The sequence below is a fragment of the Dromaius novaehollandiae genome, chromosome 7 (genome assembly GCF_036370855.1).
Source record: "Dromaius novaehollandiae isolate bDroNov1 chromosome 7, bDroNov1.hap1, whole genome shotgun sequence".
NCBI classification, from domain to species: domain Eukaryota; kingdom Metazoa; phylum Chordata; class Aves; order Casuariiformes; family Dromaiidae; genus Dromaius; species Dromaius novaehollandiae.
Genome location: NC_088104.1, coordinates 27,450,240 through 27,477,392, shown reverse-complemented (window position 1 = coordinate 27,477,392; position 27,153 = coordinate 27,450,240). Strand labels below are relative to the sequence as shown.

General features: G+C 41.7%; 1 long non-coding RNA gene across 1 annotated transcript; it reads left to right on the top strand.

Annotated features, from left to right (window-relative positions):
• The first annotated feature begins 2,633 nt into the window (after window positions 1–2,633).
• On the top strand, window positions 2,634–26,179 carry LOC112989835 (uncharacterized). The gene is made up of 6 exons (XR_003260920.2): window positions 2,634–2,911; window positions 3,827–3,956; window positions 17,312–17,383; window positions 19,772–19,838; window positions 20,008–21,716; window positions 24,161–26,179. It is a non-coding gene; the product is annotated as an uncharacterized LOC112989835 (long non-coding RNA).
• The last annotated feature ends 974 nt before the right edge of the window (window positions 26,180–27,153 follow it).

Sequence of the window (27,153 nt, the reverse complement as noted above, 5' to 3'; positions counted from 1 at the left end):
TGATATTTGGTCTGCGTATACTATTGGTGGTGGGGTTTTTTTTCTCTTTCTTATTTGCTGAGGAGGATCTTCCTGTTCTAGTGGCATTAAAATAAACAGAAAATAAAAACATTTCTGCTGCATTGGAACTCTTTTTTTTTTTTTCCAAAGTTAAATCTTGGAATAAGTAGGCTCTGACCAGGTCAGTACACCCGGAATCTTCAGAGGATAAAGAAGCAAACTACTCTCTCCTTACACTCTCCTTGGCAGAAATGCATTTCACTGTGGCACTGATTAAATGTGTGGAGGTTAAATATGTACATCCAAAGAAATCTCTCTGTAGTCCTTGTAGAGGAATTGAGAGCTGCTGCCAATTATTTCTGAAGTTCCTACAGAGTCTTCACACCAGGAAGACAGCAACAGGCTCCATCTAATGCTCAGTAGAGCTTGGCATGCCTGGAAGAGCTGAATGTAAGTTTATAGTAAAAATAGTGCGGTTCTGCTAGGACGTGTTTAGGTTCATTATATATATATATATGTATATATATACACACACACACATATATATATATGTATATTTACTGCTGCCTGAGAAGTTCACATTTATCAGGCTTCTTGGTTTTCCATTTTATAATTTTTTAATGAGTTTCAATGTACTGAAAATCTTTAATATTCTCAAGATACAGCTGATTTTAAAGAACTTTTCAAGCTTTTTAATTAATTAGAACTTGAATTTATAATTATTTGCAGTTTCAGATTCTTCCCATACTTTTATTGATCCTTTCAATGTCTGCATGTGGAGGTATAGCCTTGGCTGCCGTAAGAAATCTAGGAACAGAGATAGGCAGCTTAATTCCTTGTCTGACGTGTTTTCCTTTGCTTGGTCACCTGTTGAAGGAAAAGTAGAGTGGAAAATTTATTACAGAACTTGGGTAGCTGCCATTTTCTGTCTAAAGGAGTTTGAGCTAAATAATTTCCTTTTCCAAGTCTCTAAACTAGATTGAGAAGAAGAGGTGGCCTCATGCTGTTGAAATGAGCAGAGAGGCCAAGAGCACATCTTTCGCTCTGCTGAGCCAACAGCTTGTCCACCCAGTAGCAGTATACACGCACTAACTCAGAAAAGAGGGAAGTAGGAACGAACAGCACCCCTAAAATCTGCAAGGCTCTGCTGAGCAGGATACTTGCAGGAAACTCCATGGAGTCAGCCCCACCGCAGCTTTCTCGCCAGCTGTGCTGCTCCCAGACGCATGTCCACTGAGAAGAAAAATACGGCTCTTTATATCCAAAGCTCTGATTTGTTACACATATAAAGACTAAAAATCTGTCATTCCTTCTGGCACTTCATGCTACCTCGAACTGCAAAACTTTAGGAATAAAGTGATTCCTAGTGTAACTTCATTGGATGTCAATGGAGTCAGCACTAGGGATGAACAGTATTTCAATGCATACATCATATTTGATTTACACTGTATTTTAGAGGAAAGAAAGTAATGTAGATTTTCTTATGGCTAGCTGCTGCTATTTTTAGATGAGTAGATGAGCACATTGAAACTTGCCAATAGTTGTTTTTTTAAAGAAAAAGAAGTCTTGTTTGAAGACGTGTGTCACATATCTTTTACTCTAAAAGAATGATTTTCTTAGGGGAACCAGCTGTACCAATATTGCTTCAGTAAAAACACAAAATAATCAGAGGGAGCATATCATCAAAAGAAAAAAACACTATTTGAAAGCACTTTCCAAATTACTTTCCTAAAGTAATTAGATTATTTCAGAATAAGTTGCAAGGCAATAAACTTGTTTGCCAGAGAACCTAAGAAGACATTTTAAAATACAGTATACAATAAAATGAAATATCCTGTAAAGACACATACAAATTTAACATTAACTGACATTTTCCATGCTAGGATAAAAATAGTAGGGATTCTTTTTATAGGAAAATACTTTTATACTTAATTAGTCAGATCCCATGAACCAAAGAAAAGCCAGAGAACCAAAGATGCAGATCCTTAAATCTGAAATTATCTATCTTAATCTGGATCCAAACTACACTGGGCGAAGCTCTCTGAACAGTGGAGATGCACATATTGTATAATGTGCCGTGATGCACATATACTTCATAATAATGGAGTGACCCAGAGCCCCGGCGGCAGTTTTTGACCCTTGTCATCTTGGGTCTAAAAAATAAGTGACTCAAAGAGGATCTAAATGGGTACATCCCTTTCAACATGTATGCTATGTGCCAGTTTAGAGTCATTAGCCAGTGTGTAATTATGCCTGATTTCACATCACTTCTGAGCTTGGCCCACTAAGAAAACTGAAACTTGTAAAACAGCAGGAACCTGACCTTAAATGAACTGAGTGTGAAATTGCCCAGTGACTGATCTGTCAATTTAATTATTTTTACTTTAAAAGTTAGATTTAAACGTGGCCCTTTGCAGCCTACTGAATCTAGGTCAAATGCACCTGGGATTATTAATAATAACCAGAGCTGCGTGAAAGCCAGGGGTTACTTTTAGCAATAAATTCAGTTTGCAGAACCCTGCGAGGCCGGAGGTTCGTGGGAGCAGCCACCTCGCACGGGGCAGGGACGGCACCAAAGCCACCCGGGCGGGGACAGCACCAGAGCCCCCCGGGCTTGGGGCAGCCCCAAAGCCACCCGGGCTTCTGCCGCGTTTGCGGCTCCTCCGCAGCCCTGCTGCCTTGCACGCTCGCCCCCTCGGCTGAGCCGTTCGGGGCTCGCGGGCACGGAGGGAAGTAAGGGTTTCCAGACTGCTCTTCTCCCACTGTTGTTTAATCAGTTTTCTTTCCCAAAGGAGCTAAAGCAAGTGAAAGCAACTGCCTCAAATGAAAGTAACTGCGAGTGAAGGCTTTGGGCTGCTTCCCCCAGACCCGAGAGGGAGGCGGGATCCCACGCTGACCCCGGCAGGAGCAGGTGAGTTAAAAAGCAGCGGGTAACGTTCAGTGCCACGGGACAGCCTCGAGAGGTAACACGGGAAAACCAGGCCTGGCGGGGATGGCAATTCATGACGACGTTTTGGGTTGTGTGTGCCGAAGCAAAATAAGAAGCTTGGAAATACAGAATTTGTTTGTATGCTGGGCTTGATCTGCTTTCCTGAAAGATGCTAGAGGCTCTGGTGAAGCTGTTGTTTTTTTAGCGCATTATGCTCTATAATTTTCCAGTATTTAAGATACTGATATTTAGGTGTGAATCTTTCCCGGCATCCTTGTGAATCGTCTGGCTGGTGCCAGACAGCCGAGGCCGGCACAGCAGAGCTGGGAGCGACCCGCGCGGGATGCCGGGAGCACAGTGCAGGTCGGGGGCTGCCGGCCTGGCAGCTCTCCACGGGCTCCTGTTTTCACTCCCTGGCGGGGCTGGCTTTTCCCTGTACACAGAGCGAGCCCCACAGTCCCCGTCCATCAAAGGCAACTCAGGGCAAGTTGATTTCCGCACCTGACAGATAATGGTTTTGTATCAGGGATCTGATTAACAGCCCTGGTGAATTCCTGTAATTTATTAAAGCGTCTGGTCCAGATGATTACAAAAAAAAAAAAAAAAAAAAACCCTCCGTGCAGAATACTGAACATAGAAATGCAGAACTGGACAACGGGCAGCATGAAGAGATGGGCACTTGGAATGGAATAGGTAGGCAGAAAGAGGAGGGTTTTTTTTTTGAAAATATAAAAACAATTTGGCGAGGAAGACATGGAGGACAAAGAGGAAGAATTGTATTTGCTTTGAGAAGGAAACTGCTTCAGAATCTACTTTCTTTTTTTAAGTGAATCGCTGCAATAAATGAACACATCCTGTCTGATGCCTCACCAGTTCATGCTTTTTTTCGTCTCGCAGATGCAGTGTAATTGGGTGGCTTGTGGTAACGCCAAGAGGCTCTGACTGAAGCAGAGGGATCTTTGCCAGCGGTGCTGACGAGCAGCGTAAATCTGGACGCACCCTACAATCACTCTTAATGCAGTTCCAGGTAAGCTGATGTCGCCCCCATATAAGCACAAGTGAGTGTTTCGGCTGTGCAGCTTGTTGCCGTGATGCAAAGGACCAGCTACACAGAGAAGGGGTGGGCAAGCCGCAAGCGCGCCCCGCTGCTGTGGTGTGAGTTTAGTGGCAGCTAATGGGAATTTCTGCTTTTCCCGGCATGCCCAAAGCTCGGGGGGCGGGGGGCGGGGAGGCGGGGGGCGGGGGGCGGGGAGGCGCGGCGCCGGGGTGAGTGCCGCTGACCCCTAGTGGCACAGTTGCAGTAACGCGCGCGGGAGAGGAGGCACAAAGGGGTGGAGTGGGCGTCACTGACACCAAAGCGAAATGAGATTCGGGGGAGCATGATGTGAACTAGAGGCTGACAGCAAGAAGTAGAAAATAATGACATGTTATGAATGGGATAGAAAAAAGCATTAAGTAGCAGAAACAGCTCTGCTGAATCCATTACTTATCTTTATAAAGTATTCCACGTAAAGGAAGTATAATGAACCCTACAGGATCAGTTACTGTCTATTTAAGAACAACTGTAATGCCCAATAAGCTTATCTCAGCCAAATTGTCTCCCTGGATACCATGCAAGTAACTTCAACCATTGTTCATGTAATATAACCTGGCAATACAAGCTTCAAGGTAATAGTGTTCTAGATAAACATTCGTTTAAGTGGACACAGTGAGGAAAATCTCAGTTTCAGAGTAGAAGTTTTGAGGTGTGCCTTTAAATCCCTGGCAACACGCTAGGAAAGGAGGGCAGAGGAGGGAGTCTGCCAGAGCTGGTCTTCTCAGCCCCATGGAGAACGTGCGGCAGCATTCGGGGAAGGAGCCACGTGCCTCTGCAGGCAGCTGACGTTAGCTTTGGACAAGCTACTTAGGGATGTTACCTGTGTACTTATTCTTATCGCCAGGCTGGATCTGTGAGGCTATCAAAGGGAAACGCCAGCACTTCTGTAGATGAAGACTTTGTTCTCATGTGTGATCCCTGAGAAAGGCCTTTTATTGAAGAACTGTTTTAGTGTTTTGTTTTGCTCCGTTTCCTTCTTTAAAGCTATTCTTCCTGCATCCCGAGAATGAGCTTTTTAGGGAAGTCTGCCACCATCGTTACAGACCTGCAAAAATAGATTTTTACCGTACCTTTAATAACTTCTTTTACTATAACGTTTTTTTCAGCACCTTTCTGTAGCTTGCCCATGTTGCACACTATGTTTGTGTGCTGTCTTCCGTTTTCTGGATAGAAACAGCCCTGAAATCACCTAAGAAGTTTTAGCTTGGCTTCTACTTCCCATATGAAGTCTGCTAATAGACTGTATAGATAAGGAGATGCTTACACAGAAAAGGAGGCTGCTGTAGCCCTGCCTATAGCATTATCCTCGTGTCCGGTTCCGTGTCACGCAACGCAGAGGTTTTCTCCTCCAGCAGCACTGGGCTGTGTTCAGCCTGTGCTAGGTATTGCTGAGGGTACAACTGAATTACCAGTTTGAGTTACTAACTCGGGCAATTGCACATTCATTTAAAAAATGTAATAACTTATACTTCACTGAGAAGTAGGGAAATTGATCTTTTTCTTTTAAATCTCTGATAACTGCATAACTGACTCCTCTTTCCCTGATTCTGTATTTTCTGTTAACTTAATTTGTATTTTGGGCTGGAGGTTTTTTTTGGAAGACAGACTCTGTCTCTCTGGCTTCCTCTAAATGATGGGTCTCTGAGTTGAAGTATTTAATTATCTTACTACTTATTAGTAGCTACTAATACGATTTGCACACAGTGCCACACACAGCTCCATTTCTGTATCAGAACGTCCTCATTTTCACTTTGTAATGTCAGAGTTAGAAGTCATCAGCTACTTCAATTCCAGGACTTTCAGCTAGAAAGGAAAGAAAGCAGGAGAGTTTCAAACACCTCCCTCCTGCAATAGCCATTCAATTTTCTCCTGTTTGGACAATATCCCAAACTTATCACTTTTGTCTTCAGCTTTTTTGTTTTACTAAAATTTGTCCCAAGGTAGAATAAAATGTCAGTCTTCCTTATACTTTTTTCTACTTGTATTATTCAAATAGGTCAAACAAAAGAATTGGTAAAGAAGAAAAAAATGTCGCATTAGGGAAGAGACATCTGTGTGTAAGAGTGGCCTAGAAAGTTGTTACTTGTGTTACAAGTAAGGAGAGAATTAATCATGTATTTCCCACTTGAAGAAGTTATATATAAAGCCAATACCTTATAAAGACCCAGTGAGAGCATCCTGGCTTTTTAGCATGCTCTTCTATGGGCTAAGTAAGAGCCCCTGTATTGGCTTAGGTCGTAGAGACAGGCCTGAAGGGCTGAACTAGTTACTTGCATCTCTGGCAGTGGCAGAGAGCCCCGTTCAAACCTGCTGCCACCCGCTGCAGGAGCTGCGAGACACGCTCCCCGGCGGTTTGCACAAGCTCGCCTTGAGCTTGTAAGGGGTCCACTCCTTACCAGAGCAGACCCTATGCAACGTAGGTTTATGTGCAAGTCTGTAGAAGGCTGCAGCAGAAAAGAAGGAAACAAGCTGTTCTTCACGTTGACGGAGGCTAGCAGAGGAGACAATGAGCTTAAATTTGAGGAAGGAAGATTTAGATCAGATGTTATGAAGAAAATCTCGTGGTTTGGGTGAGTAAGCATTAGTGTGAATTGTCCAGACTTTGTTCTTAAAGCCCGCAACAGAGGAGATTTCACAATCTCTCAGAAAACTTTTTGCCAAAAATGACTCAGTGCGGAGCAATGTGTTGACTGATACCTTGAGATCCCTTCCCACTCCAAATTTTAATAGTCTGTATATGCACAGTTCACTGATTTGCTGGTTTGTTCAAACATTTGACATTTTAGCCCTTTTAATTAAATCAAAATTCCTACATCCACCACTAGCATGGTTGTATTGCAGAGTGCTTTGATGCATTTTTACCAATTGGCTGCTTCTCTATTATTATTTAGTGAGAGCGAACTTTTAGCCTGACTCGTAGAGAACACTTCAGGTGCAAGTACCAAACAGTAGTTAATGCTGTTAAAAATATATTGCAGCAGAAACTAGAAATTGAGGGCACTGAGTGAACACTTGCTGCTCAAGTGCAAGATTTTACTGTATCAGCTGGTCACATAACAACCTGGGCTTGTGGCTTTCCTGTTAGATCAACACATCTCCATCAAGGATTCACTTACTTTTTCCCAGAAATTCCTAGTTGTTCAAGATTTCAGAGTGCTGGAAGTGGTATTAACAGCCGTGAAGTGCTTTCCCCAGACAAACAGTCTAGTAGCCTGCCAGGGCCACCGACCTCTTGCAGCCTTTCTGTTACTTTTCCTGACATCCTGGTAGGCCAGAGTTGATATGGGCTTGCAGACAGTGACCATGGAGGGCAGCTCTTGATTTAGAGGGACAGCTTGTTAACTGAAAAAGAAGTTACTCTAATGCCAAAAGTCATCTTTATTTTGTCTCAGGAGAAGATGAGAACAGCTGTCTAGCTCCTGTTGTGAAACGTGTCAGGAAAGCTGTGGGGGCGCAGGTTTAAGAAACTCGGCCCCACATCCCCACTACCTGTACATTAATAAAGACCCCAAGACGTCTGCACTGCTGCCTTTCGCAGCTGCTACAAGGGTTTGTCACAATTACATTTTTCAGCCTTAGTCACAGGTCCGCATGATGGATAGGGAAACACAGACTGGAAAGTAAATATTTATGATGTATAGTCGCTCACATTCTTTTATTTATAGATTGATTGTTCAGTGCAGGTGCCTATCACAACAGTAAAACTAAAACTGAGCTAGATTTCAGCATTTATGGTTCATCTGCTATGGAAGGCTTAAATCACCAGTCCACTAAATGGAATGGTTCTGAAGTAAATCGTGAAATGTTTATAAATGTCAGTCTTGCAAAGAAAAGAAATTTATGTTATGCAGTTTTCGTACTGACCAAAAAGGCTGTCTTGAATGCAGGGGGTTTACTACCTGTCCCTTGAACCCCAGCAGCAAAGCTGAGAATAACTGACACTGAAGAGCTGCTGGGGTGGACATTTTTCCGAGAAGAACGTGGGGTTCACCCATCTACCTGTACCTACTTTTGGAAGAGTTTCCAAAAGCCGCTTGTGCATATAATGCAGTTTCTGTCACAGATACAGTGAAAGCTGCTGTGCTAAGCAAGAGGAGTTGACAGTTGATTAAAAACATGCTATTCCAGACACTTCATCTCTGTTGTCTGAAACCCCAGGTGCATATTTTTCATGCAGTTTAACTTTTCCAAGATAAATCTCCATGTCTGGCCGGACGTGTTTCCTTATGAGTCTCTGGTGCTGTAACTCTCTGCTTTATGGGCACTGATTGCAGCTAAAATACCTCCAGGTAACAAGGTGGTGGTTTTTGCCTTTACCAAAGCGTCTCAGCCCAGCATAGGTTAGGTCTTTCATCAGTCTTTCCTGAGAGGTCAAACGACTGTTACTTTGCATCTACTGGTATGAACCATCTTAGACAAGAAATGCTCTTTCAAAAACACGAAAACCATAGGAAAATGGTTGGCAATGATTTAGATTGTAACATAATGAGCCTTCCTGCTTTTACCATACAGTGTTGGGAAAGCAGAAAATTTCTTCTGTATGAGTCTGAAGTATCCACTACAAGCATCTATGTGCTAGGCTAGGTCACTCCTTAATCTCCCCCCAGTATATCTTAGGAGTATTTGTATTGCAAGCAGTGTTAGCTCTAACAGTCAGGGCTCCCCTGTGCTCATTACTGCTCACACACATAAAAGATGATCTTGCCCCAGAAAGCCTACAGTTTAGGTATATGACAGATGAATCAATATAAAGAACTACTTTGGGGCCTCTGGAGGGAAATTAATTGCACAAAATAACAGAGGACAATAGACAAAAATAGAAATGGCACTCCCCATTCTGTTAGCGTGTGACTATTACAGTACTATGACTGCATCTCTCTTCTGCAGAGGAGAGATGCTTTGGGGGATAAAGGTTCTTCCTAGGGCTTCTAGAGCAGTCGAATCTCAGCATCTTACTCCTTTGCCCTTAGTTGAAATTGGTGCCTCTCACTAGTATTTATCGTTCACCCTTGGTATTTTTCTGTAATTGTTCAAGTTACCTTAACGCACAGCATTTCATGCTGGTCTTTAGCCTGGGTACCTGGGTACATTTTTTGTCTGACCCAACATCTTACACCCTCTTGTTTGCAAAGTCCTTTCCACTAAGCTCTCTAATATACTTTCAAAGATACAAAAAAGTAAAGAATTCTAGCTCCAACATTATGCCCTCGTTGTGACTTCCTACTCATGTGTCCCAAGATGCATCTTCCTCACTCTGAAATTGTGAGCCAGTTTTACCATTTGTTTTCTTTATTTTTCAATTCTGCAGAGGCTCTTTCACCTTTTGAGACAGGAATTAAGCTTCAAAATAAGGCTTATCTCAATAATTGATCTTATGGAGACCAGATCCCCTGCTGTTCCCTTGCCACCTTTCCAAATGGCCTGCATAAGGTGACTTCATTTGCAGGTACCAGAGAGGGAAAGTTTTCCATCAAGAACATTATCACCTTTCAAGCTGGATCTTTACTAAGCTACGCAGAGCTTCTGCATTTGTATAATGCATATTTGAAGAGCAGTAGAATGAGAAGTGTTTCTTTGCATTGAATTGACATGAGATCTCCAACATTTCATCCATGCACATTCCCTGTGGCAGAATAATGCTTTGATCAGTATATTCTCTTTCACAGACATTAGTTGTATGCTATCAGATTGTTTTCTGTGTATTTTTCATTGTGGCACTACCATAGGAAAGTTATCATTCAGGCCCAAGAGAGAAAACCTGCCTTATCAGTCCTCAACTTTGTGTTGCTTCTACTCTAACTTTGAGACTATTACACACTGTGACCGTGATCAAACTGAAAATGAATAAAAGTAGCAACAACAATTACTAAAGAGATCTTCTGAACAGAGGGTTAAAAAGTGGGACGTTATTAACTTCTTTTTTAATGAGTATTGATTTGTCTGTTTTGGTGTCAGCTCAATACGAAGAGGAAGAAGTGATCTTTGTCCTTAAAGAGTTTTACAGTCTAAAACTTAAAATATGCATTTCTGTGGATGGGCCCCTGCCAGGACTCCTGAAAGCCTCTGTGCCATACAAAAAGACATTTTCTGTAGACTCTTTTGGTTTGAAGTGCATTCAGGGCTGGTTAGAGATAAAACAGCACTTCTGATAGTAGAGCTTGAGAGGTGACCTTATGCTGGTTCTTTGGGAAGTAGTCTCAGTTCAGTCGTCGTTCTGGTTTTGGTCCAAGTCAAGCTGTTTGGACACATCTCTCTGTGTGATTGACAGGAAATTTCAATTTTCTTGATTTAATGAAGTTGAAATCTCATCGTTGCTGTTGAAAGTATACGCTTGCTGTGCAGTAACACTACCGAATTTTTATGCATTTAGTTGGTAACTAACACTTACTAGCAGGCTGTAATACCATTTGTTTATCTTGCTTTTTTTGGCTTCAGAAGCAAATAGCGCACAAATAGATTGGCTTGACTCAGGAAGACTGTTTTGGTGCCAGTCTAGAAGTTAGCTTTGGCTGCTACTCGCATACAGATGTTTGTCTAGGTGGTAGACTTGAAGATCTGTCTTGCTGCCGAGGGCCCCACAGAGGGGCCCAAACAGGTCGGTAGGAGGTCACTGTTCCAGTCGGTTTTCTTGCCATCTTGCAGTTCTGAGCCTTGCCTGGGGGTTTTGCATGCAGCGAGTCCCCTACCAACCAGGAGTGAATATGGATGGTCCCGCTACCTGCACGGCTCGCTGGAAGAGGACCCATGCTTTGCCCTACGTTCCCTTCAGTCTGGCACGGCCACCTCATTGTGGCCGTAAGTAACTATGAATCTGGCCCACTATTTTAAAAGGTCACTTCTGCCCCTTCGTGACGCCAGAGGTCAATATGCCTAGCTAATAGCCCACAAAAGCTGCTCTCTCAAGTTATTTGCTCTGTAAGCAAATCTCACTGATGTGATGAATCATTCGAGGGAAAGAAGCAAGTCTAAAGTAGGGAAACCTAGCTAAGTATCGTATCTCTCTCTTAATTAAAGGTTTGGAGTGAGGCACATAGATGGAAAGAAGAGATAATGAGCTTCTCATTTTAAAGAGGGGAGGAAAAAACAGCTGCAGGGAGTCTTGGCTTGAAATGTGACTGGCAGAATCCCAGCCTGGGACTGAGACCGATCTGCCTGCTCTGTATGTCAGTGGAGAGTGCCTGAGACCCATTAGGATGCTGATGCTTTATTTACCTGTTTATAAGGAGGCCTACATAGATTAACATAGGCAACATGTGTTGTCTGGATGCTAAAAATATAAAAACATATCCTATTTATTTTTGTTCAGTTATATAATTTAAACTGCTGGCATGCTCTGATGTTTGACACTCCTAAAAATAGAGAATGTTAGAAGAAGTTTTATATTATGTTTTAGTCTGGAAGGCACACCACAAAATAAATAAATATTATCTATTTTCTTGAAATTATGCACAATTGAATTTCAGGCCTCTCAAGATTCATATGAAAGGTTAACCCAGCTGCAAATAAGAAAAAAATAGAAAGTAAATCTGTAGAAACATTTTCATATGATTATGTAGGGAAGGATAGCAAATGTGTGCTATGAACAAAGATACAATCATAAGACAGCTCGCTCTCTCAAGTGGCTAATGGTCTGTGGCTGTAAGATCATCACTGCAAGTCAATCTGTTGGCTTCTACTTCTATTGTGAAGAAGTCAACCTGCCTTGTTCAACCTGGCAGCAACTTGAAAGTAAGTTTGCTATTGCTATAGAGAACAAGCAGGTAGCTTTTCAGACTTGCACTACCACATTGACTGTTCTTGCAGTGTTCAAAAGACCGAATAAAGAGATGGGCATGCACTGATATTCCTCCTTTGAGCCTCTTAAAATGATCATATCTTCATCTAAGCTGCTGCAGTCCTGTTCCAGTCCTCTGCTTACTGTAAATCAGAACTTTCCATTTCACTGAAACTTTGTATGGTGTTCCCTGCTTTCCAAAAAAAAAAAAAAAAAAAAAAACTGTAGAGAAATCTGTGATTTTTAAATTTAAAGTTCAAAGGCAATGAGAGCCTCTTTTGGCAGAGGGATACTGGCACAAGAGCAGCAAGCAGACATCGATACTGGGAACTGCTTAGTGGAGAGGGCTCCTTCTGCCAAGTGCAAATGAACATGCAGATCAGACTGGTTGCACAGAGCTGAGATGAAGCCAGCTCTTACGCTGTTGAGTGTCAGCCTAAATAAAATATTTGCTTTAATTTAGAGTGCCTGGAAATGGAGATGGAGAAATCTTAGCTCTGTGGAAGCTGGGGACCATAGTTTATCACAGGTAGTCTACGTGAAAGCGCTGGGAGCCCATAAACCTCAGTGATGTATTTGTTGCTCAGGGAGGAACTTGTGTATTTGTTAACAAACTGTCTCAGAGCTAAAAGTCCTAGAGTGAAACTGGTTAGGACTTGGCTCCTGCGTTTACATCTTTGTGATTAAAATACGAGCTTTCCAAAACAATGATACATCAAGTCTTAAATTTCAGTGTAACAGAAAAAAATGAAGATGTGAATGTGGTATATTATGAAAGAAATTGCATCCTCAAAATGCTAGCAAGTCCGGCAAGGCCACAAAATGCTTCCCGAAGAGCTGTAAGAACTGTTGAGCCTGATAAGAGCTGAATTAGTGCAGAATAAGTTTCTTTCAGATCGGTTGCTTCACTTATCAGTCGGAACGAAGAAGTGGCACCCATATTTCGTCCTCTTTTAATGATGCCTCCGTGCCCTTGACAAAGCCAAAGATCTTTATAGGTCTCCTGAAACTGATATTAGTAACTCTAACACTAACTACTCCTACTGTGTTTTAAAAAGAAAGTGGTCACCTTGAGAAAGTTCAAGCACTCTACAAAAAAATTAAGCAATAAATCTCTGGCTGTACAAGCAAGGGATATCGAGTACAAGAAATCGGGCAAAAGCAGCCTTCAGGAAGCAGGCACAGAAATCACATTTCTAATGCAACCACCCACCACGGTCTTCTGTGGGGACACTCTCCCGTCTAAAATGATTGATACCTAATTGAACTTTCAGATTAATAAAACAACAGCTCACAATCCCTTTTTGACTTTACTTTTTTCTTTCTTTGGAACTTAGGAAAGATTCTTTTTTTTTCTCCTGCATTTCATGAGAAAAACTTGTTCTTTAGAAATGCAAAATGCTATGGTGGCAGAACTGTGCCACATTAAACACGGAGAGAGCTGTGGGAGAGCTGTTTGGATTTTTGTTCCGAAGTTCTTAGTGGAAAAAATAGCATGCTTAATAAAAAGTTACTGAGGGACACTTTTTCCTAATTTTTTTTTTACCTGCAAACAAATATGAAAACAAAACTCAGTAGGTTTACATTTTTTATTGGCAAAAGAGTATTGCAGTGAAAAATATCAAGCAGAATGCCATTTTTTCATTTCAATTAACATTTTCCATAGAAACGCCTTATAATTTGTAACTGTCAGTCCCTTTGCTTGAATTTAACATAAAAAGCAATGTAATAACTAACTGCAGAAGTGAATGTCGGTCTCTGGTATTTTATACTTAAGGCTTTTATTGTCTTGGAAGGTAATATATATTATGCTATACTGATGAAACCCTGCTGTCTTACAAAGAAAGCCACAGTGCTAAATTTTCAAAATGATCTTATGATAGAAATGTAATTGCCTCCTGCTGAGAATCTAAATGTTTATTCATAGCATCATTACTCTTAGTAATTAAGTCTGTAATTTCCCTTAGAATACAATTCATTCTTTCCTAAATCATAAAATCGAGGCCCAAAAGTTGTAATTCATTGGTCATTGTACAGAAACCATTACATTCACCCTAGGCTGGGAAGTATATTGCATCTTCATCTTTTAACGTGAATCAGTGGAACCTCTAAATCCTGCCTTAGGGAGGAGAGAGGGTGCCCCAGCCATGGGAGAAGTGGCCCAGCGGATTCGAATAATGGTGAGAAATGCCCTGAGCAGCCAGGGCACAGGGGCATCTTTACTCTTTCCTGCGCAACAGCCGAGTTTCCAGTTCTGCTGAAGTCCCGTGTGGTTGCACGATTATTCTTCCTGAATACAGGCAGCAGAATTTTGCTCCCAGTAAACTCTTTCAGTTCAGATTGCTTTCCCTGTGTAGTGTGAGAAACGGTGCTCACCCACAAAGGTTTTAATTCATCATCGTATTTTTCTGTCATTGCATCTTTCTGTCTGTAATATGAACCACAAAGAGGATATAGGCGTAAGATGGTAGGCAGTGCATTTTAATTGTGGGCTAATTTAAGTTAGACTGATCTTTGATTTTAAAAGCAGAGGCTGACTTAATGCTGTGCAACAGTTGCTGGTGGATACAATGGAAACTTACCCATATTATTATGCACATTGAATGTTAATATGGTATTTGCTTTTTTTAATTCAATTCAATTTCCTTCCAATATTTCTCTTCCTTTAAATGATCTTTTTTTTTGCTTCTGTCAGGAAAGAAAAATCTTAGTGGTTGCTAAGTAACTGTAGCAGTTTGCTGCAGATGTGCAATAGGCATATCTGCTTACCATGGTAGCCTTTATCTTTAGGTAAAAAATATTTTTAAGCAAAATATATTTCAATTTTGAAAATAATTATGGCCTGAAGAAAGATGCATCCTATTATCTCACATGTTTTCAGCCATGCATACATTAATCAGCTGGTAGTAGAAACAGATTTTGGGAGGAATGGGTTATTACAGAATAAGATGAAGTAGCACCAACCATCATTTTACATAGGACCACCTTTCCGCAGAGGTCTATATGCACATCGAGCATGACATACAGGCCATCTGGTCACACCTGGCTGCATCTGAAGTGAGAGAGAGACTTTCCTCACAGAATACATGGTAAACTAGAGCAGGCCAGAAGCTGCAAGATTGTATGCTCTGATTTCCATCAGTTTCTGTAACTATTTCTGGGTAGATCATGACTCTTACTGTTGATCAGGATCTAATACTCCTACCCAAGGAGGCTGACAAGTCTATTACATTCCCCCGCTGCTTTTACAAGTATGGTACTTCAGGGCTTTATCCAAAGCACTAGGGGATGTAATGCCAGTCACTGATGTGGCAAAATGAGATCTCACTGACTCATTTGTGCTGCTCCTTTTACAAAATGCAGATGTTAGTTACTCCAGTACCCCAGTGCCCCTTTCTGTAACCATTTCCCTCACTGCTACCTAACTCTGAGCTCTGAGGAGCTGGGAAGTCCCTTGCCATTTCCCCATAATCATGTCACTTGGTGGCACTGAGTGTGCTGCGTAGTCACTCCCTGAGTGGTCTGTACAAGGGATAACAGCTCTTTCTGCTGAAAGTTTCCCCTCTGTGCAAGATACCTGTGCTGATGGGCATGAAGCACGAGAGTTGAATGTTAATTTCAGAGGAAAATACCAGAATGCATATTTAATGGAGAATGATTGCTTCGCTGACAGATTTCACTTTAGCATTTACTAATTCTGGAGTGTTTGACTTTATACCCGCCACAGGATTTTAATGTAGATTTTTGGCAGTAATTATATATAGATAGACTCCTCTTACTGCAGGAGGAACAAAATAGTTGTAATTGTTGATATTACTCAAAACTAATACATGACATTTTAAAAATTTGGATCTTGTGTTAATATGTAATTTATTGTAGCTAGGTTAGGAGAGTTACATTTATTTTGCTTCTGTATTCAGTTCAGTCAAATATGTCCATTAAATGTAGGATGTGGCATTTGGATTTTTTCAGAGTATGCTTTCAGGAGATTGATTTTTTGCCTGTGTTTGCAGAGAGCAAAGGATTTTGCCTGCGTAATCTCCAAAAAGGTCAAATCTTGACTTAAATGTATGTTTCAGGAACATAAACCTCATTCTTTAGGACATCACATTAATATTTATTGGGGGCCTGGATACTACAAAAACCTGCTAATTAGCTACACAACCTTTTGTGTGCTGGTTAAACTGGCTTAAATCCAGTTTTGCTCAAGAGGGATTATAAAGTGCTCCCATTATGATAAGTCTGCTAAGCAGGGGACTCATATGCCCATTAATTCCTATGACTTGGATTAATGTATATGTACATCTTCCCGCTTTGACTAATAGCTGGTGGTAGCCAAAATACTTAAATAAATAAGTTAACAGTATTTCCAAGGAAAACCAGCCCCTAATGCTGACAGCTACACGGAGATGTGTGGGAGAGGCTGTGGGGGACCCGCACCGCGCCGGCCCTGCGCCGTGCTGAGCAAAGCCATGCAGACCAGCACCTGGGCCAGGCATTGCTTGATGGAAATATTCCTGCACATACAGTCAGTCCCGGTTTTAAAAGTACAGAGAGACAACCACAAAGAAGCAGCACTGAAACTGGAGCCGGGAGCAGGGTCTGCTGGCCAAGGCCAGGGGTGCTGCGCGCAGCTAGCACTGCAGTCTTGCGTAAGTGAGGGAGGATGTGGCTATGCATCATACAAAACAGTATAGTAAAAACATCACTAGGCTGCAACGAGCCACTAAATCCACCAAACGGAGTCTGGGTCAGATCCAGAATGAGTGTAGCTATGTTTGCACAGTGCTAGCTCTGATCTAATAAACCCCCTTTCTGGAGTCAGTTTATTTGTTTCTCAAAAACTTTTGATTATAGAGTTATCGGGTAGGAAAAGATAAGATTAGACATAGCTACTGGTAGTCTCAGCAGTTTCGCAGAGAGGAAAAGAGAATGTACAGAGTGTTACAGCTGGAAAAAAAGACTTTGTGCCCTGGTAGAAAATTTCTCCAATGAGTGGGCTTAAACACATTTGTAACTATAAGTTCATTCCTTACGTTGAACAAAAAGCCAGAGTCAAAAATGTATTGAAAAAATAGGGACAGAAATGACCTAAAAAAAGAATAATATGCCACGGAAGGACACTAAGCAGAATCACCAAAATACCTAGAGCTTTCTGAAAGAAATGTGGAGAATACTGATCACAGGCATGCCACCAAAAGGTGCAAAGCAAGGGGGGAATGAGAGTACATTTCATCGGCCCAGGATGCCCCAGCTGCAGCTGCTTCTTGATGTGGTGACACTGGCCGAGGTGGAGAGGACCCTGAGGAGGTCGGCTCATGTCCCTGTGGGGATGCTGAAGTGGGAGAAGGCAAGTATGTGCTTGAGGAAATACGAAGAGAGTGTGCTCAAATATAACTTCAGGAGTCCATCTTAACTCTTAGAGGCACTTTCTGGACAAGTGAGTGAGTGAGTGGTATTTATGGACCTTACCTGACCCTGAATCAACAGAAACCTCTTTGTTTTCATAAAGCCTATTGCATCTGATAACAGACTGATTCACCTGAAGAACTTTGCAACTCTACCCAGTATCGTCACCACTGTGGTAAGTCTAGAGGGATAATGGGGTTTTTTAAAATACTTGCATGCGGCTGTGGCAATCTTAACTCCTGTAGATTTTTTGGCTTGTTTTCTCTTCTGACAGGTATTATTCTAAAATAGAAAAATATTATTTCATAAAATCTTATTTAAGCCCCATGGCCTGAATCTTTAGAAGTCTCATCTCTGGGCGAATGGGAGAATAATGGGCAGAGAGTGAACCCATCTGCATAAACCATTTACCCAGTGCTCCTGATGGGGTAAAACTGCAGCGAATAAAGGGCTCTCTGCTCTCAGTTATTGGCACACAGGGAAAAGGAGGCCATCAGGAAGCTTTATTTGCATAAGCTTTCAACCTGGCACTACCCCAGCGATGCTTTGGGAGCCATCAGAACAGGGGGCAAATTAAAAACTGGTTCTATAGTGAAACTGAACTTAATGCAGAGTTCAGTTCAGAGTCGAGCTCCCAAGAAAGACTCTCCAAACAAAATGTAGGTTCTTCTAGCAGCTGAAAAGAAAGAGAGCAAATCAGGATTAGCTCCACAAGGGCCTCCTTTTTCCCAGAGCTAAACGGAGCTGAAATTTCCGCAGTTAGATGAACCGACGGCCAGGGTCAGGCAGCGTTGCAAGCCCTCTTGCACTGCGCTGCGCAATGAAAACCACACACTGGCTGGAGAAGTGGAGTGAGGAATCAAAATATCGAACTGCTTCTAAAACTAGCCTAAGGGAATATATTGTGTATCATCGTAAACAACATTGCTGGGGGCAGTGTTCAGGTTAAAGCTGTGTTCCTCTGTTAATGCTAATCTCTCTCTTGCTTTCCCCCAGCCCCCCTCTACAAGACTCCAGTGTTTGGAAGTGGGGAATAACTTCTAAGGGCTCTCAAGGGATGTATTTAGTGGTTCCAGAAATCCTGGCTGAGGGGTTGAGCTCAAAGTATCTGCTAAGACCCGCCGAGATACACTGAACTGGTCTTTTTCTGATTATTACAATCAGCTAGGAGAGGGCTTATATTATAAGAAGCTTTTATTTCTTGCTAACACATGCTCATACACACAATGGCATTCTGCTGAACTGTATCCAGAAAATTAATTATCCTTCAGAAGGATTTTGACTTTCTCTGAGGACAGTCTCTACTTTTTTTTGTTAGAGAACTCTTTTGTCTGCGTTTAGCAAATAGGTGCAGTAAGGAAATGTTTTCCTGGGAAATTCCTAGAGGGGATAAGATGCACGAAGATCTTGATGCTGCAGTCCACGATAAACAGGACAGTATAATACTCTTAGCAAATGAAAATGCAAATGACAGAAAAATAGAGGCGGCAAAAATATATTCCCTGGCCTGAACAACCAGAGGCAGGCAGGGGGACCGGGAGGTGCCTGACAAGCGCATTATGTGCAGTCTCCTGCTAATTGAGCGTTATCTGAGTTGCTTGCAGCTGCCATTCCATGACCAAATGTATTTGTTGAAATGCCAGGAGTTTCTGAGAGATGGTGCACTTATCAGAGAAAATTGTGGGCACTGCAGGGAGACTACGAGCAAATAGCAACCGACTGAAAAAATGTCAGGAGGACTCCTGTACTTATCAGGAGTCAGTCCCTAAAACCTAATCAGCGTGGTTAAATTATCAGTTAGGGCCAGAGAATCTAATTAGAGTTGTCTTCATTTGTTTATGTGAGTTCAACCTACAATCACCGGCCTTTCCCCCATTTAACAAAGAACAACCACCTAAGCAGTAGAAAGATAGCTGGTAAAGAAGGAAATATTTGTAAAGGTACTCAAGAAATAGGAAGATAATTCTATATGAGCCATAGGAAGCAGAAAAAGGAGAAAAAAAGGTGGGGTCAGGGAAGAGTAAAGGAAAAGAAAAGAAAATCTGCCCTCCCTCTATTGGAGGGAGAAGCAATCCAACAGACTGCTTGTAGGGCAAGGAGGAAAGATGAATAAAGAAAGAAGAATAGGAGAGAAGGAAAGAAGGATTGTGAATAAATATTGAGCAACAAAGGGAAAGCTGGGATCACAGAGGGACAGAAATAAATATGCAGAGGAGAAACAGAGAATGATGTCAGGAAAGGCTAAAAATAAGGGAGAACCATGAAAGTAAGAAAATAAAAACATGAAAAAGAAACAAAAAATATGTAAAGAATAAAAGCCACATCTAATGTTTAGACTAATGTTTAGCCTACAAGCAGCTGTGTTGCTGTGTGATGATCCCAGGATGCAGCTTGATGGTGCCAAGCTACCTTTTTGATGCCCCTAAAGCATTTCTCTCTCTCTTCCATCCATCTGTCTTTGGCTGCAACTGAATCACTAAATCATAGATTTGTGAGAAACGTGTGAATCTAAGGACTCTTACAAACTAAATACATCTCTGAAATGCATACTTTTATTTCACAGGTACAGTTCCACAATTTTCAAGTCTTCTGGCACATGTGATTTTTATGCTTGTAGGTTGTTGCAAATCGTAAGTATGTTTTTTAATCGTTTTAAGAACATTAAAATATATATTAATGTTTATTGTCAGCTAAAGATCAGAACAAATCATTTGATTTCCACAGTTTCTTCTGCTGGGAAAATGAGGTTTTGTGGAGTGATACAAACGACTGTATCTAACATTACCTTTCTCATTTCAGTTGTATCGATACACAACAGGTCCTTTGAAAAATAAAACCCCAAATACTCCGAATTCTCCAAACGCAGACATGCACCAAGGTATCCTGCCCCTAGGAATGGTACACGCCAGCTGCCAAATCCCCGAGACATCATGCAGCTCGTGACACTTTTGCCGTGGATTATTGATTGACACTGCGGCCAGCACAGCCTTGGGGATGCTGCTCCCGCGCGCACAGGCCTGCCCCAGCCGTACCAGTGCGACGCCGTTTGCTTCCGAAAGCGTTAATCGCTGCAGAAGAGCAAGGAGGATAATTGAAGTCTTGTGGGCATTTGAAATAGTTCAGCCCCACTCTACCCTGCGAAGACTGTCAAGCTTTATGTGTTCGAGACAAACAGAAAATATTGTTTGAATAAAGTGTGTGGGGAGAGAGAAATAGATTAAAAGCCTGTCCCTGCACGTAGCACCTTTTCCAGAGTGCTGACTGGCAGTTTCTGTTTGGGCAGTATTTTAGGGATGAGAGGATGCTTTCAGATCTGTCCCTGCTTAGCTCTGAAGAGTGCGAGGATGGGGGAAGAGGGCTTCTCTGCCGACTGCCTTTATGGCCCTCCTGCCTTCCAGCAGTGCTGATCTGGACCTTCAGAGACACATGCCTACCAACTTTAAGATGACAGAGATCCAAAAAGCGAGTGACTCGACCCAATAGCGATATTTTTCTCCAAATTATGGACTCATTCATTTTCTATCCTCTTACAAATGAGGTTCATTTTAGATTTGTTATCCCACCCCTGAGGACTCTCTGCAGCTACTGTTGGTGTGGAGTTGATCGGAAGATGACTTCAAACATGGGTTTACACGGATAAACTCGGTAGTGTTTAAACCCCAATAGAAACTGCTGTGTGCAGGAGCTGTATGTGCTTTAGATGATCCCAGAAGAACTGTGCTACTTATGAGCCACTATGGATGTATAACATGCTTCCTAAATAAAGGGAAATTGCTCCCATCCTAGTGCTGTGATATCTCAAAAGAAAAAAAACTACAAGGAGGAAGGGTTTCTAACATGAGAACAAGCAACAGCTTTTTGAGTGCCAATAAGAATGAGGGAAAAGGGTGTGTGTGTCTTCAGAGCTGATGAACACTGTGAGAGAGCAGAACCTAAAAAAAGCCCAACAGAGATGCGAAGAGCCTTGTGGTATCTGACACACTTGTCCTCTTGACATGAGAAGACATTGTATAATCACCTGGGAACCAGTGATAGATCACAGTTTTGTCACTGGAGCAACAAAAAATAGAAAAGGAAGAGTATGGGGCACTTCAGATGTATATTCCCTGAAGCCCTGGATGTTTTAAAGCACGTAGGAATACACACACATAATCTAGCTTAAAGAGAATTTCACTGTTTATATAAATGCAACAGAAAGGGTCCATTACAGGGAATGAAATGTAATGATAAGCTCTGCTTACTATTATGACCAAACTGATTCCTTAATCTGCACCATAATTTACGTTCATATAAGGTTTCAGTCAGGTCATTTATTTTATCTCCTATTTTGCTGTTTCAAGAAAGAACCAGGAAGATGAGCTACAATTTTCTCTCATTTTAGTTCAATGCAATCCTGACGGCTAGGGCCTAAAGTGAAGAGCTGCCCCCTCTCCAGAAGAGCAGGAGGACTTGGCTGGAAGGAGCAGGGGGTGAGCCCCGAGACGCCTGCTTCGCTATTTATGTTACAGGTGAGATATTTCTCTTTGTAATAAACAGGCGCATAATACTGTGGGGGAAATTATGTAGTGGCAACACTGAGTGTAAGTCTGGGGAAATCGGCTCATGTAAAGAGATCTAGGGTGCAAAAGCAGTAGCTTGACGAGGCAGGATAGGCAGCCTCTTTGATAAGTCTCCTCCGAGCAGCGAAGCCCCGCGTGCACCCCGTGTGTTGGGTGCCCTTGCTGCAGGGCAGAGGGACTGAGGAGCAGGACTTTATATTACATGCTCGTTGCTTGTGCTTTGGGAAAGCAGAGGTTATTTCTTGCATATCCCCCTATCTTGCCGTTACCCCTCCCGCTCCGCCTTCAGTGAAACACCGCTCTGAGAGTCGAGTTCATTTGTCATTTGCAGGTGGGGACAATTAGCCCGCTGGGAATGAAACCACTTAGTTTAGTATGTCCAAGTTTCAGGCTGTGTATCTGAGCTGGTGTTTATTAGAAACTCCTGAAATTGGAGCCCAACCTTTCTGCTGTCAGGAAAAGCCTGAAAGCAGGGTTGCATTTTCCCCTCTTCATAAATACGTTATTTCCTGAAATATTTTGCATTTAACATTTGGATATTAAGCCCTAATAAATACTCAGAAAAGTGTGAGAGGTTCCATATGCTGCCGTGTACTTCCACGTACTGCAGAGCAGCACTGAACCTTCACATTTGTTCTTAAGTCATGCATACCAGTACCTTTCTTCTTATGGTAGCTTGTGTGATTGCTCTGGCTATTTCTAATAAACATAAGGCCATCAATTTCCTAGCAGCTGCTTACAGCACCCAGCATTATGTTAAATGCCTCTGCGTACTCGAAAGATTGGATCTACTTTAAGCGATGGCTTTATAATGTCTAGTATGATGTACCAGGAAGATAACAAGTGACTGGTAACCTGAGATGAGTCTATGTGAGGAGACCGCACTGCTCCCCGCGCTCTCCTCCCTGTGCAGCCAGAGCTGCGACTGGACGAGGTGCTCCTAACGCACCTCCCTTAAGCAGGGTGCTCGGCACAGTGACCCGCTCCGGGCTTTGAACTGCGCCCTTGCTCTGCGCCTGAAACATCCTGGGGTTCTTCCTTGTAAGGGCATAAGATTCTGCTCATTTATTCCAACTTTCCTTTAAAGAAGGGAAGAAAACATGAAATATAGGCTCCTGTGCCTACCCTGGCTACCAGCTACCTCTTGCGGGAAAAACTAAATAGGTTGCACTTTTATTTTTGCAATCTGAAATGACTGGTGGGCCACTCAGATATTGCAGTTAAGTTCTTCCAACTATGCAAAATTTGAAAAAAATGAAGCAAAAACTTTGCAACTTGACAGAAGTTATTGATTGTTGACGTGCAATTTTAGAAAGATACTATACCCACAATTGGTTTAACTTACTTATATTTTTCATTTAAATATGCATGGCTTATTGCATTAATAATATGTTAGAACATACCTTGTGATAATATACCTTGTTCTTTCTCAGAAAGACAAAGTTCATCTTAACACTCCTATGTATAGTCTCTGCCTACTTTACATATACTTCTATATACATATACAGCAGAAGTATAAACCCCAGGTTGTAGTATTCAGTGGTCAGCAAGATATTTACTAGTAAAGTTGTATTTCTGTAACAGCATGTACTGTGTACTAATTTCACGGTAGAGAACACTCATCTGTCATTTAGCTTACCATACTTTTCTAGCTCATTTTCCAATGTCAAAATTTCTAAGTAATCGTCTGTTACTTCGAATAATATAAAAATAGCATGTCATTACCATTAAGCACCAACTGCAAGGATTTAATTTTAAACCATTTCTCCTTTCCCTGACTGAAAAAATGGCTCTGTGATCGTTTTTAACCTTTCATCAGCATAATTGCCAAATAATTAACAATGGTTAAATGATTAGAACCTGAGAGATTTGAAAATTATTATTGAAGTATATATTTCACTGGAGCAGTGACATATATGAATTTGTGTTTCAAGATAAAAGCAATGTGTAATCAGCAGCATCAGTGCGGAATTTTTTACATGTGCCAGATCTTCTGATATATGTGCTTCTGCTTAGTCACTTATAGTGGCCCTGGTCTTACGTGAAGGCCCAAAGAGCATCTCCCTGAGGACAGCTCTCAGCACAGTGACTTCTGTCAGAGAACTTGTGTGCTGAGTGGGGCCCAGGGGCTCTGTTCTACTTCCCCAAGGTTATTTTATAATACTTTGCAATGACTTCATTTCCACTGATACAGGTTACTTATTCCACAGAATAAGCAGTGGAAAACAGCATAAAGACCATAAAATCCCGTTCTATTTTTGTAGCCGAGGTTGAATATTTCCTTGCTTCTATTATCTGAGCAGATTAGTCTGCCGGGCTTCTCTGCGGTTTTTCCATTCTTCTCAATGAGCTCCAGGTGTCCATTTCGGCTATGCCTTTTCTACACCCTTTAGGGGCTGACAGTCATCAGTCTCTCCATCCTGTCCCACCTCTGTGAGTCATCAGGATTTACTCACTCTCTTTCGTCTCCTAACCTGGACATCCTTGGAAGCTGCACATAAATATGCTGGGATCCTGATGAGCTGCTAATCTAGGTGCCATCAACACATGCCACTCTCAGATCCGCTCTCCTGCCTTCGTTCCCGGCATTCCTATCCATCCTGCAATCACACTAATCGCAGCATTGCTGTTACAAATCTCTGCCTAACAAGGACAGGAACATGGGAAGGAACTGGGGGTATTTATTGGCAGGGAAAGAGGAGCAAGGGTAGGGGAAAGCACAGGAGCATGAAACATAGAGCATAAATCTGTCAGACACCAGGCTGCTCCCAAAATACGTTTTTTTAATTTGGGAGTAGTTAGTGTCATGCTGTGGTGACACTACTAGGTCTCCCAAATCATGGCTCTGTCTATTCATCTTTTTCCGGTCCTTCTCAGGTTCATGCTTTTTGTACATGAGCTTGTCTTTCCCATGGTCTTTAGGTGAAGTCATGGAAAGCTCTCTGTGGCTCTTCCTCCCTGTTTAGAGTGCGTGGACGTATCTTATATTTAATCACTTAGCATCTCCCCTTTCTATAATAATCTCTTCAGCTGCATCATGTAGTGGTGGACATGATGCTGCAGCCATGGGCTGATGCAACTACCCTTTGGACTGCAATTCCCTCTGGTTTCTCTCCTGTTTCACCCAAACTTCTCAGGAGCTGCTTCTTTCTTTCCACATGCTGTCCTCTATCTCTGTGACATTCATTGTCAGTCAAAGTTTTGGGGGAGGAGTGTGAGAGAGCTGGATTTATTTGTTTTTTCTGTTAGTGGTTCCAAGGTACATGCTTTGCTGAATTACCAGTAGTGCCTGCACAGTCCTAATGACCCTTCACTTCTGCCCCTTCATTTGTGCTTGGAGCTGTTTGAATCAGGAGCACCTGGCTGGAGACAAAGGCTGTCTGTGTGCTCCCGCAAAGAGCAGTAATGCGCCTACTGCTTCAGCCCTCCGCTTCCTCCTGGAGCATTTAGCACAAGGGTCTTCAGCAGGCTTTGGCACAGTTAAACACCTGCTCCAAAAATCTGCTGAGCGCCAGAGTCCGGTGGAGTACAGCAGCCCATTACCGCTTGCTTTGGGAAACGCTGGTCTCATACTAATGCAGCAGTTGTGAGCCTCTGATAGAAAATGCTCCAAATGCAAATTTTAATCAATGCTATTTCCTTATAAATCAGTCCCTCTAGCTCCTTAATTATCAGTGCCAGTCTCTGAATTGCCATTATACTTCTGATATTGAGGTCTAGACTGAAAGTGGTATCTTCCTGTGCTGCACAGGAAAGGATTTTCTCTTTGCTGCTCTGTTAGGGATCGGAGCACACAACACGGAGCTGATTAGCGTGCTTTCCTCTCTCCCCTGCACAGGGCTCCATTACTGTGGCTTTCCTACTGCAAAGCTACTTATTTTTTATTCTTCTTAAAAAATATCCTACATGATGCTTCTGCAGTATTGTCATTTATAACTATTTCTAAGAAATGACAAAATAAAGTCAACATCAGGCTTATTTTATTATGCAGTTCATAAATAATGTGATCATACCTGCTGTTTCCCTTTCCTCCTGTGCTATAACATTTTTGCAGCCTCCTGCTTCTTCATAGCAACATAAAATCTCTAGATCAATAAAAAGAAAGTGAATTTTCACTGGAATGGCTTACAGACATCCAGGCTTTCAAAAACACTGTGAAATAATTCCCTTCGCCAGTAAAATAGATGTGAAATTCTTTGGCAAGCAAATACATGTTCTGCTTTGCTATATGTAATAGAATAAAAAAAAGGAAGTATGATTCTTATACTATACTTGTTTGGAAAATAATTGTATGCAACCTGTTTCCATTACCAATAAGCACAGCTTATTTATTTTTTTAACAACGTAAAAATAATCGTATGTTTTTATTAAGTTATTTAGTTTCCTTATGACTGGATGTAACCTTGTTATATCTAACTACAATAAATATAAAATCTATTATTGCTTGTGTCTATTGTTAACAAAATAATAAATGAAAATGAGAATATGATCATATTTTAAAAGTAAAATCCTCTCAATGCAGCAAACTGTAAACATTTTGCACATTTTCTAAAATTTATTTTTGACTCCTTAAATGGAAAATCTTAAGAGATTTTTTGCGAAGCTTTGAGAAAAATCTTTCCTTTTGCCTTTAAACCTAAAATTAGAAATGCAGATCATATTTTTACCAGGTAGTGCAGCAAGTCCAGCCCTTCAGAAGACACTGCAGTTCATTAATGACTTTTGGAGGCATGCTCTGCCAGGGAAGACTAAAAATGTAATTGAAAAAAATACACGTGGGTTGCTGATAAAATAAAATGACTATGCAGAATAGAAAAACTTGAAAACTATTCAAGGGTAAAAATGCTGAGGCCTCATCTGGAATAATCCCAAATACAGTGTTTTGTTTACTAACTACAAGAGAAAATTTTAGGCTTTGATCTGCTTTTTGTTTTGTTTTTCTGCAGATTAGCTGCTGCAAATGTTTAAAGCTGTGTGTCTGTGTCCTGCTCTGTGAGAGAAGCAAAGAAATGCTGTGCATTTCGGTTATGATCTGGGAAGTACCCAGCACACGCTGGCTCTGGGAGGTAAACCGCGTTTGTTAAGAATAGCTTGGACCTGGCCTCTAATGTCTGCTCAAAAGAAAAGGAAAATCCAAAGACAGGTTTGTCAGTTTGAGTCCTATTTCATGCAGCTAAAAACTCTTTTGTGCTATTCCAAAGGACTCTGGATAACCAGAAATCTGATTTTAAACCCTTCATATTGCTCAAATGTTTAAATGATATATATACGATCTGAAGTCTAGACCATAGTCCTGCCAATGGATCTCTAGAAATGTTTGAAATTAATAAGGCTTCTTGTTGGTAGTATCTACCTATATAGATTTGATCATAGGATTTGCACTTCA